At 41.5% G+C, this 10,825-nt stretch overlaps 1 non-coding gene across 1 annotated transcript; it reads right to left on the bottom strand.

Annotated features, from left to right (window-relative positions):
* Positions 1-2,512: 2,512 nt before the first annotated feature.
* Positions 2,513-2,648, bottom strand: LOC111561267. Its single transcript, XR_002743602.1, has one exon. It is a non-coding gene; the product is annotated as a U4 spliceosomal RNA (small nuclear RNA).
* Between the last annotated feature and the right edge of the window lie 8,177 nt (positions 2,649-10,825).

The raw sequence follows: 10,825 nt of genomic DNA, 5'->3' as shown, positions 1-10,825 counted from the left end.
TTTTACAATGAGCATTCATTCCTTTTGCAACAAGCAAAACCAATAAGGATATTTTTATTTAAAATACTATTGCAGAGGCGCCTGGGTGGCTTAGTTGGCTAAGCCTCTGACTTCGGCTCAGGTCATGATCTCGCAGCTCGTGGGTTTGAGCCCCATGTGGGCTCTGTGCTGACAGCTCAGAGCCTGGTGCCTGCTTTGGATTCTGTGTCTCCCTCTCTCTCTGCCCCTCCCCTGCTCACACTCTGTCTCTCTCTCTCTCTCTCAAAAAAAAAAAAAAATAAGCATTTAACAAAAATACTACTGTAAAATATGGAAAGCAGATAAGCAAAAGCAAAACAAATCACCTGTGATCTTATTCTCACCTCTAACATTTCATTTTATAACTTTTGGTTTTTCAGGCATGTGTGTCCACATTTGGATTTGGGGGATCATGTGGTTGGAGGTGTCTTTTGTCAAGGTTATTCTGGCAGCCCCTGTTGGATTGAGGGTAAGGCTAGGTTGTAGCCTGACAGTGGGGAAGGAGGGCTTAGACCAGACCAGTGGCTGTGGGGATGGAAAGGGACACGACTCAGAAATACTGTAAAGGAAACGCGCCTTAGCGTGTGCATGTGAGTGAGAGCAGCGGGGCCTTTTGTGTCTGTTTTGCATCTGTGCATTCCAGCCTTGCATTCAAGAATATTGAAGAGGAAGGAGGACCTTTTGTCTGGGTTTGTGCTCCATTTCTCTCTCACTCTCTTTTTAAAAAACAATAAGCTGCATTTTTGAAGTGTGGAATTTGATGAGTTTTGATATGTGTAGACACCTGTGAAACTATCACCACAACCAAGGCAACGAACATATTCACCATCTCCACAAACGTCCTCATACCTTTTAACCTGCCCCCCCCCACTCTTGTCTCGAGACTACTGATATGCTTTCTGTCACCCTAGGTCAGTTTGCATGTTGGGGAATGTTGTATAAATGGGATCATATGATATTTATTTTTTTCCCTCTGGCTTCTTTCACTCGGCATGATTATTTTTTTTTCTATTTTTTTTTTTTAATTTTTTAATGTTCATTTATTTTTGACAGAGAGACAGAGCATGAGCGGGCGGGGGTGGGGGGGTGTGGCACAGAGAGAGAGGGAGACACAGAATGTGAAGCAGGCTCCAGGCTCTGAGCTGTCAACACAGAACCTGACGCGGGGCTCGAACTCACGAACCGTGAGGTCATGACCCGAGCTGAAGTCGGATGCTCAACCGACTGAGCCACCCAGGCGCCCCTCGGCATGATTATTTTGAGATTCGTCCACTTGTGTGTATCCAACATTGCTCAGTAGTACTCCTTTGTGTCGATGCACCAAAATTTACTTATCCATTCACCTTCTGATGGAAATTCAGGCTATTGCTAGTTTCATGCTATTACAAGTAAGTTTGCTATGAACACTCATATATAGGTTTTTGTATGGGTATATGCTTTCATGTCTTTCAAATACATAGTTAGGAGTGGATGGACTGGGTCACACAGTAAATGTTCCTCTGTTTTAAGCTTTGGCTCTATGTCTAAAAGTGTCACTTTTATCTTTTTGCTCACCACAACCAGTTTAGAATTGTGGCATTTTTATTTCTCAGGGATGAAAGGATCTTTTTGCCCCCACAAATGACCGAAAACAAAAATGAGACTCAGGGGCACAGGGTAAGAGTGTGGGGAAGGAAGGAGGATGGTAATTGGTACTCATCTAAAGAAATTACCGTAATAGTGAAATTTCAGAGGTCATAGCAGGTGTCATTTCTAGGCTGGATGTGGATGAGGATGAACAAGCTAACTTTGGTCCAAAAAGCCAGCCAGTCCACAGGAGTTCTGGGAGGCTGTCAGGAAAGAGGCAAAAAGCCCCAGAATGATAGTGATCCTGGGAAGACTGAGGAACTCATAGTGTCCTGTCCCAGTCTTGTGACACTATCTGCCTTTTTATCCTGACCTTCTGTTTCCTGTATTTTTCCATTTGTTTAAAAACTGAAATCCATTTCCTTGTGGTTTTGTGTATTAAAATATACATAAAATTTACCATTTTAACCGTTTTAAGTTGATGGGTGGCATTAAGTACATTCATTATGTTTGCACAAACATCACCACCATCCATTTCCAGAACTTTTTCATCATCCCAAACAGAACGTCTGTACCCAACAAACAATAGCTTCAACCTTCTGTCTGTAAGAATGTACTCACTCTAGGTACCTCATAGGAGTGGAATCATACAATATTTGTCCATTTGTACCTGGCTTATTTCACTTAGCATAACGTGTTCAAGAGTCACCCATGTTGGAGCATGTAGCAGAATTTCCCTCCCTTTTAAGGCTAAATAACATGACATTATTAATATATACCACCTTGTGTTTATGCATTCATCTGCTGATGGAACCTGTCTTATTTCCACCTTTTGGCTATTGTGAATAATGCTGCTATGAACGTTGGTATCTATCTGGTATCTGAACATGTATCTATCTGGTTGAGTGTGTGTCTTTGCTTTTTGGGGAGGTATATACCTAGAAGTTGATTTGCTGTACCATACAGTACTTGTATGTTTAACTTTTTAGGGAAAAGTTTTCAATTAGCAATAATCGCGCCTCGGATAACCCTCATTGGCTACGATGCTGCCACTGCGCAAAGCTTGTTTAACTTTTTAAAGAACCACCAAACTGCAACACAGCGGCTGCACCATTTTATATTCTCGTGAGCAATGTACAAGGTACAATTTCTTCGCATCCTTGTCACACTTGTTTTGTCTTGTTAATAAAAGCTATCCTAATGAGTGTAAAGTGGTATCTCATATGGTTTTGATTTATATTTCTCTAATGAGTGACGATGTTGAGCATCCTTTCATGTGCTTAGGGGTCATTTGTGTATCTTCTTTGGAGATATGTCTATTCATGAAGTCCTTTGCCCATTTTTGAATTGGGTGGTGTTTTTCTTTGTTTTTGTTGTTGTTGTGCTAGTGTTGAGTTGTAATTGTTCTTTATAGGTTCTGGATATGAATCACTTATCAGATATTTGATTTGTAAGTATTTTCTCCATTCTGTGTGGTATCTTTTCACCCTCTTGATAGTGTCCTTTTTAATTTTTGGAAGACGACTGTGGTATATGATTTATGATCTATGAGTACTGAACCTAGAAGACTAAGAATATGTGAAGAGTATGGGGCGCCTGGGTGGCTCAGACAGTTGAGCGACTGACTTCTGCTCAGGTCATGATCTCACTGTTTGTGAGTTCGAGCCCTGCATCAGGCTCTGTGCTGACAGCTCAGAGCCCGGAGCCTGCTTTGGATTCCGTGTCTCCCCCTCTCTCTGCCCCTCCCCCACTCATGCTCTGTCTCTCTCTGTCTCAGAAATAAATAAACATTTAAAAAATTAAAAAAAAAAAGAATATGTGAAGAGTAAAGTGTTATAATAAAAGTCAGAAGGGAGCACCTGGGTGGCTCGGTCGGTTAAGCATTGGACTCTTGGCTTCACTTCAGGTCATGATCTCATGGTTCTTGAGTTTGAGCCTTACATCAGGCTCTGCGCTGGGAGCATGGAGCCTGCTTGGGATCCTCTCTTTCCTTCTCTCTGCCCCTCCTCTGCTTGCTCTCTCTCTCTCTCTCAAAATAAATAAACTTAAAAAAAAAGTCAGAAGTTATTGTGATTCAGATTTCATAATCTGGAAAAAAATATCTATAGTTGAACTACATAGCATTTTGGCATAAATAATAAGTTATACATTTATTTTAAACATGTATGTTTATGACTTAAATATATTTACACATACATTTATTTTACCATTTCTTTCTTTAAGAGTAGTTGGTGTTTTAGTGACTGTCATCAGATAATCAAGGTTCAGAGTTTCTTATCTTGTGTATGATTTGTTACCTTACAATATACTCAATAGAAAAGATAAAAAGCCCCCAAACCAAATCTCTCCACGTCATAAGGTCTGTTTACTTTTTTCTCTCAAAAAATTCGTATTGTGAAATAAAGCCAGCATTACAAAAAGGAGCATGAAATTGATATGTAGAGTTTAACACACCGTTATAAAGTGCATGACACTATAAAAATCCTTTTGGATCAAGAAATACGACGCTGTGTTTACTTAACAAATAGCACCATGTATGGAAATATTTTGTGTCAGGCTAGTGGATCCCTGGGCTCCACCCAGGGGATTTTGTGACTATTTTGTGGGATACTGAAGGATCCTGTGGGATCCTGAGGGATACTGTGGGATCTCAGTATTTTGTGAGATACTGGAGGGAAGTATGTGTGTTCTGGGCACTTTTCCTGAGACCTGGGGAGTATGCTCAGCCTTTCTGAAACAAGCAAGGATGGAGATGTGATGCTCATGGTATCCTGCCCTTTTCACACCATAGGCCCTGGCTGGGCCTCTAGCTAGTCTTTGCTATTAACTTATGGTTCTCAACCTTGGCACTAGTGATATGTTGGGCCAGATAATCCTCGGTTGTGGGGGAGCTGTCTGGTGTATTGCGGGATGTTTAGCAGCATTCCTGGTCTCCATCCCCTAGATGCCGGGTGGGCCTCTCACAGTTGTGCACTCCAGGCATTATCAACGTGCCAGGCATGGTGCCAAGAGCGATACATACATCATTTTAATCTTCATGTTTGTCCTCATTTTGCAGATAAGGAACCGAGCTTCAGCAGGATTAGGTGAATTATTAAAGGTGTCACAGCAAGTGAATGGCTGAGTGGGAGTTTAAACACAGACCTATCAGTCCCCACTCTGTTTTCAGTAACCATGTAAAGTTGCCTCCCAGGTGGTGGAGGATGGGATATATTCCAGATCTTGCTTCCTTCATTAAGACATTTCAAATCGGGGGGCACCTGGGTGGCTCAGTCGGTTGAGCATCCAACTTCAGCTCAGGTCATGATCTCCCGGCTCATGAGTTCAAGCCCCGCATCGGGCTCTATGCTGACAGCTCAGAGCCTGGAGGCTGCTTCAGATTCTGTGTCTCCCTCTTTTTCTGCCCGTCCTCTGCTCGCACCCTGTCTCTCTCTCCCTCTCTCTCTCTCAAAATAAATAAAAACATTAAATAAATTAAAAAATTTGGGGGGAAATGCAAGCTGATGCAGCCACTCTGGAAAACAGTATGGAGAAAAAAAAAGAGGTTAGAGTGGGAGAGAGCCAAAGCATAAGAGACTCTTAAAAACTGAGAACAAAGTGAGGGTTGATGGGGGGTGGGAGGGAGGGGAGGGTGGGTGATGGGTATTGAGGAGGGCACCTTTTGGGATGAGCACTGGGTGTTGTATGGAAACCAATTTGACAATAAATTTCATATATTGAAAAAAAAAAGAAAACAGTATGGAGGTTCCTGAAAAAACTAAAAATAGAACTACCCTACGACTCAGCAATCGCACTACTAGGTATTTATTATACAGGTGTGCTGTTTCGAAGGGACACATGCACCCCCATGTTTATAGCAGCACTATCAACAATAGCCAAAGTATGGAAAGAGCCCAAATGTCCATCGATGGGTGAGTGGATAAAGAAGATGTGGTGTGTGTGTGTGGAGAACAAACAGAGGGTTACTGGAAGCATTGTGGGAGGGGGGGATGGGCTAAATGGGTAAGGGGCATTAAGGAATCTACTCCTGAAATCATTGTTGCACTATATGCTAATTTGGATGTAAATTTAAAAAAAATTAATAAAAAAATAAGAACAACAGTTGGGGCACATGGGTGGCTCAGTAGGTTAAACGTCTGCCTCTTGATTTCAGCTCAGGTCATGAACTCACAGTCGTGAGATGGAGCCTCTGCTCAGCACAGAGCCTGGTTAGGATTCTCTCTCTCTCTCTCTCTCTGCTCAGTGCCACTTCCCCTTAAAACATATAAATATTAACAATCAAATAAGAAAAAAAATTTTTAGAGACATTTCATATCTATATTTCTAGGCTTTTTACTGGATATTTTCTTTTGGTTTTCCTATCAGCTGTTTAAATTGAACATTCCTAAAACTAAAGTCAACATTTTGCTTTTTTTCTGTTTTCTTTTGCCCTCACCTCCCTTCTCCTATTAATCATTCTTCCAAATCAATATTAAACCCCTGATCTTGGGGAGCCAGAGTGGCTCAGTCGTTTAAGTGTCTGACTTCAGCTCGGGCCATGAACTCACGGTTCGTGAGTTTTGCCCCACGTCAGGCTCTGTGCTGGATGGCTCGGAGCCTGGAGCCTGCTTCAGATTCTGTGTCTCCTTTCTCTGTTCCTCTCCTGCTTGCACTCTGAGTCTCTCTCTCTCTCAAAAATAAATAAAGATTTAAAAAATATTTAACAAAACCTGATCTCTTTGACTCTTTTTTATATTTTCATAAGCAGAATCTCATATTTTTGTACATCTTGTCCAAACTCTATATTTCATTTCTAAAAACAAAATATTTTTAATGATTAGTAATGCGATCCTAGTCAGAACCCCAATATGGATATTTTTGGAACTTAAGAAGTTTACTCTAAGGTTCATCTGAAAAAGTCCCTAAATATAGCCAATGTTTAGAAAGAAAAAAGCAGTGAGAAGGAATTTCTATATTTGTTTTTATTTATCAAATACATGTGGTTCTTATTAGATGTCAGGCACTATTCTTTTTGTTTTAGAGAAAGAGGGAGAGGGAGGGTGGGGGAGGGGGCAGAGAGAGAGAGAATCTCAAGCAGGCTCCAAGCTCAGTGTGACACAGGGCTGGATCCCACGACCCTGAAATCATGACCTGAGCTGAAATTATGAGTCAGACATTCAACCAACTAAGCCACCCAGTTATGTCAGGCAGTATTCTGAGCACTACACAAATATTTACTCATTTAGTACCATGTATGAGACAATGAAATAGACATAAAGCTATAAAATAAAGCATAAAGCAGTGTGATATTGGCATAGGAATAGAGAACTTGACTTATTGGACTGTATCAGGTCAGGTCCTCTGGAATTAGAAGTGTAAGACCATGAGTTCGAGCCCCGCATCAGGCTCTGGGCGGATGGCTCAGAGCCTGGAGCTTGTTTCCGGTTCTGTGCCTCCCTCTCTCTCTCTGCCCCTCGCCCGTTCATGCTCTGTCTCTCTCTGTCCCAAAAATAAATAAACGTTGAAAAAAAAATTAAAAAAAAAAGAAGTGTAAGAGATTTGGGGCGCCTGGGTGGCTCGGTCAGTTAAGAGTCTGACTCTTGGTTTCAGTTCAGGTCATGATCTCACAACTGGTGAGTTCCAGCTCCTCATCGGGCCCGCACTGACAACGCGGAGATTTTTTCTCTCCCTCTCTCTGCCCCTCCCCTGTTCGCACTCTCTCTCTTTCAAAAATAAATAAACATTAAAAAAAAAAAAAAGATGTGTAAGAGATTCATTTGGGAGAAATGCCTGTGAAAGACACAAGGGAGAAGTAGGGCCTTCAAACCACAATTTAGGTCTAATACCCATGCAAGGAGAGAGGGAAGGAAGGAGGATTGGGTAGGAAGAGCCGCAGACTATAATACAATTTTTTTTAAATTTTTTTTCAACGTTTTTATTTATTTTTGGGACAGAGAGAGACAGAGCATGAACGGGGGAGGGGCAGAGAGAGAGGGAGACACAGAATCGGAAACAGGCTCCAGGCTCTGAGCCATCAGCCCAGAGCCCGACGCGGGGCTCGATCTCACGGACCGCGAGATCGTGACCTGGCTGAAGTCGGACGCTTAACCGACTGCGCCACCCAGGCGCCCCTATAATACAATTCTAAGAAAATCTCAGCCAGGCCAATCTCGAGCTCCAAAGACTGCCCATTAGAAGAGCCTCATTTTAGACAGAACTGTTCTATCTCTAGTACCCCTGCCATGCTCAGTCATTGGGAACAGTCCAGAGGGAGCGTGGTTTCAGTGGAAACATCATAGTAGATCTTGGAGGTGTGGCAGCTAGAGACTGTCAGCCAACAACACTTCTCACACCAGGCTCTCTTGAAGGGACACGTGAGCAGTGTTCCTCTGTAGTTGCCAGAGGTATGGTGTGAAGATTCAAGAACAGACTCATGTGTATGTGGGAGCGTCATTTATAATAAACTAGGCATTTCGAATCAGTGGGAAAAGATGGACTGTTCAAATCAATGATGTTGAAACAATTGGCTATCTATTGGGAAAGAATTAATGTAGAGTCTTATGTCACATCATCCACAATATAAGTGAAAGCTGGATGGAGAAAAAAATTATAAAAATATTTGAAGGAAAGATTTTTTAAAAATAATCTTGGTGTGGAGAAGCCTTCTTATGCACCATGTAATACCCTGAGCCATAAAAGAGGCATATGGAAAAAAAGCATCATTAATGAAATTAAAAGTCAGGTGATAAATTTGAAGAAAATATTTGTGCCATATGTAACATGCAAAGGATTAAAAGGTAAGTATATATAAAGAGATCCTCCACATCAATATGAAAAGATAACCGAACAAAAGGATATTGACAGGCAATTCACAGAAGAAAGATAAATGGCTAATATATATAGGAGAAAATATTTACACTAACTGGTTATCAGAGAAGTGAAAATTACTGAGCAAACCAGATGGGCAAAAATTAAAAGTCATGTTGGTATTTTTGTTTAAGTTTTTTATTTTTTTATGTTCACTGATTTTTGAGAGAGAGGAGAGAGTGTGAGGGGGAGGAACAGAGAGGGAGACACAGAATCCGAAGCAGGCTTCAGGCTCTGAGCTATCAGCACAGAGCCCGATGTGGGGCTCGAACTCACGAACTGTGAGACCATGACCTGAGCCGAAGTCAGATGCTTAACCAATTGAGCCACCCACTCACCCCAAAGTTTTTTATTTTTATTTTTTAATTTATTTTGAGAGAGAGAGCAAGCAGGGGAGGGGCAGAGAGAGAATCCAAAGCAGACTACGCACTGCCAGCACAGAGTCTGATGTGGGGCTCAAACTCACAAACTGTGAGATCACAACCTGTGCCAAAATCAAGAGTCAGACGCTTAAGTGACTGAGCCACCCAGGCACCCTGTTAGTATATTTTTATACTAGTGTATAAAATATTGCAAAGTAGCTGGGAAAATAAATATTTGACTTCCTAGTCTCTAGGGAAGTAGGCAAGGAAGAAATGGTTTAGGAATAGTTTTTTTTTTTTTTTTTTTAATATTTATTTATTTTTGAGACAGGGAGGGACAGAGCATGAACAGGGGAGGGTCAGAGAGAGGGAGACACAGAATCTGGAACAGGCTCCAGGCTCTGAGCTGTCAGCACAGAGCCCAACACAGGGCTCAAACTCACAGACTGCGAGATCATGACCTGAGCCGAAGTCGGCCGCTTAACCGACTGAGCCACCCAGGCGCCCCTAGGAATAGGTTTTAATTTAGTGAACCTTCAATATCTGCTACATCCACTGGTAAGAGAATAGGAATGGTTGTACCAACTATGGTATATCCTTGCTAAGTAAAAACTATATAGCACATGAGTTAAATCTATATGGACTGGGAAAAGAAAGAAAGAAAGAAAGAAAGAAAGAAAGAAAGAAAGAAAAGAGTTTCCAAGATGGAATACAAGTAACCTAATTTTATATATACTAAAAAAAAAAAAAAATGTAGCAGTTATCTCTGGGGTTGGAGGAATTATTGAAGTGGAGGAGGCCCTAAAAGGTTTGCTCCATATTTCTGGGGGTGCCTGGCTGGCTCAGTTGGCAGAGCATGTGACTCTTGATCTTGGGGTTGTACGTTTGAGCCCCATGTCGGGTGTAGAGATTATTTAAAAATAGAATCCTTAAAAAAAAAGATTTACTTTATATTTCCGTATTATTTAAGTCATTTACATTAAATTCCCATATTTCTTGAGCGATTAAAACAGACACATCAAGCAATTACTACCCCTCCTGCAAAAAACAAAACACGAACATAAAACCCTCTCTTCTTTGTCCATGGGATCCATTCACTGTTTTTTTCATAACAGCCTTTGGTTTTTCTTTCTTCTCTATTCTAATAGATGTACTCCATTTCTATTGGTTTGTGCCTGGTTAATTGCAATAACCTTCTGATACACCTCTTTTTTTTAAATTTTTAATGTTTATTATTTATTAGAGAGAGAGAGAGAGGAAGCAAGCAGGGGAGGGTTAGAGAGAGAGGGAGACACAGAATCCAAAACAGGCTCCAGGCTCCAAGCTGTCAGCACAGAGCCCGATGCGGGGCTCAGGGCTCGAAATCACGACCCGCGAGATCATGACCTGAGCGAAGTCGGATGCTTAACTGACTGAGACACCCAGGCGCCCCCTCACACCTCTTTCTTTACCCCAATCCTGCAGTCCACAGACACCTTACTTTTCCTAAGACCAGGTTGACTTCAATAATCCCTCTGTCCACAAATCTTTTATGAATTCCCCCAAAGAGTTCAGAGGGATGCTAACAGGTGTTCCATGGAAAAAGAGGTCTGTGGTCTTGGTGTATCTGGGAAATTCTGTGTTTAACACAGTTAAAAAAAGCTTTCTTCAGAGTGAAATACCTAGACTTTAAAATGCCACTGTGCTAAGGGAACTTCTAAAGTGGAGGAGGCTGTGTAATTCTTCTCAATTTATTTGGCCATGCCATCCTTCTTCTAAGTAACACTATTGACCTTCTCAGGACTACACTTTGAGAAACAATAGCTTAAGCGGAAAAGTTCCTAATTATTCTTCTGGCATTAATGGCCTTGCTCAACATGTTTTTTAGCGTCTGATTTCCTCCACTGTTCAAAATGAGTTTCCTTCCTTGCTTTTTTTCTTCAGGGGGTCAATGCTAGTTCCTCCAGGGAATCCTTCCTAATTATCTCAGTCTCTCTGAACTGTGGCGCTTATCACCACAACTCTCATTAATGACATCTTCACAACTGCCTAGT

This window comes from Felis catus, chromosome B3 (assembly GCF_018350175.1).
Source record: "Felis catus isolate Fca126 chromosome B3, F.catus_Fca126_mat1.0, whole genome shotgun sequence".
NCBI classification, from domain to species: Eukaryota; Metazoa; Chordata; class Mammalia; order Carnivora; family Felidae; genus Felis; species Felis catus.
The sequence above is the reverse complement of the archived record's forward strand: the minus strand, read 5'-3'. Positions and strand labels throughout refer to the sequence as shown.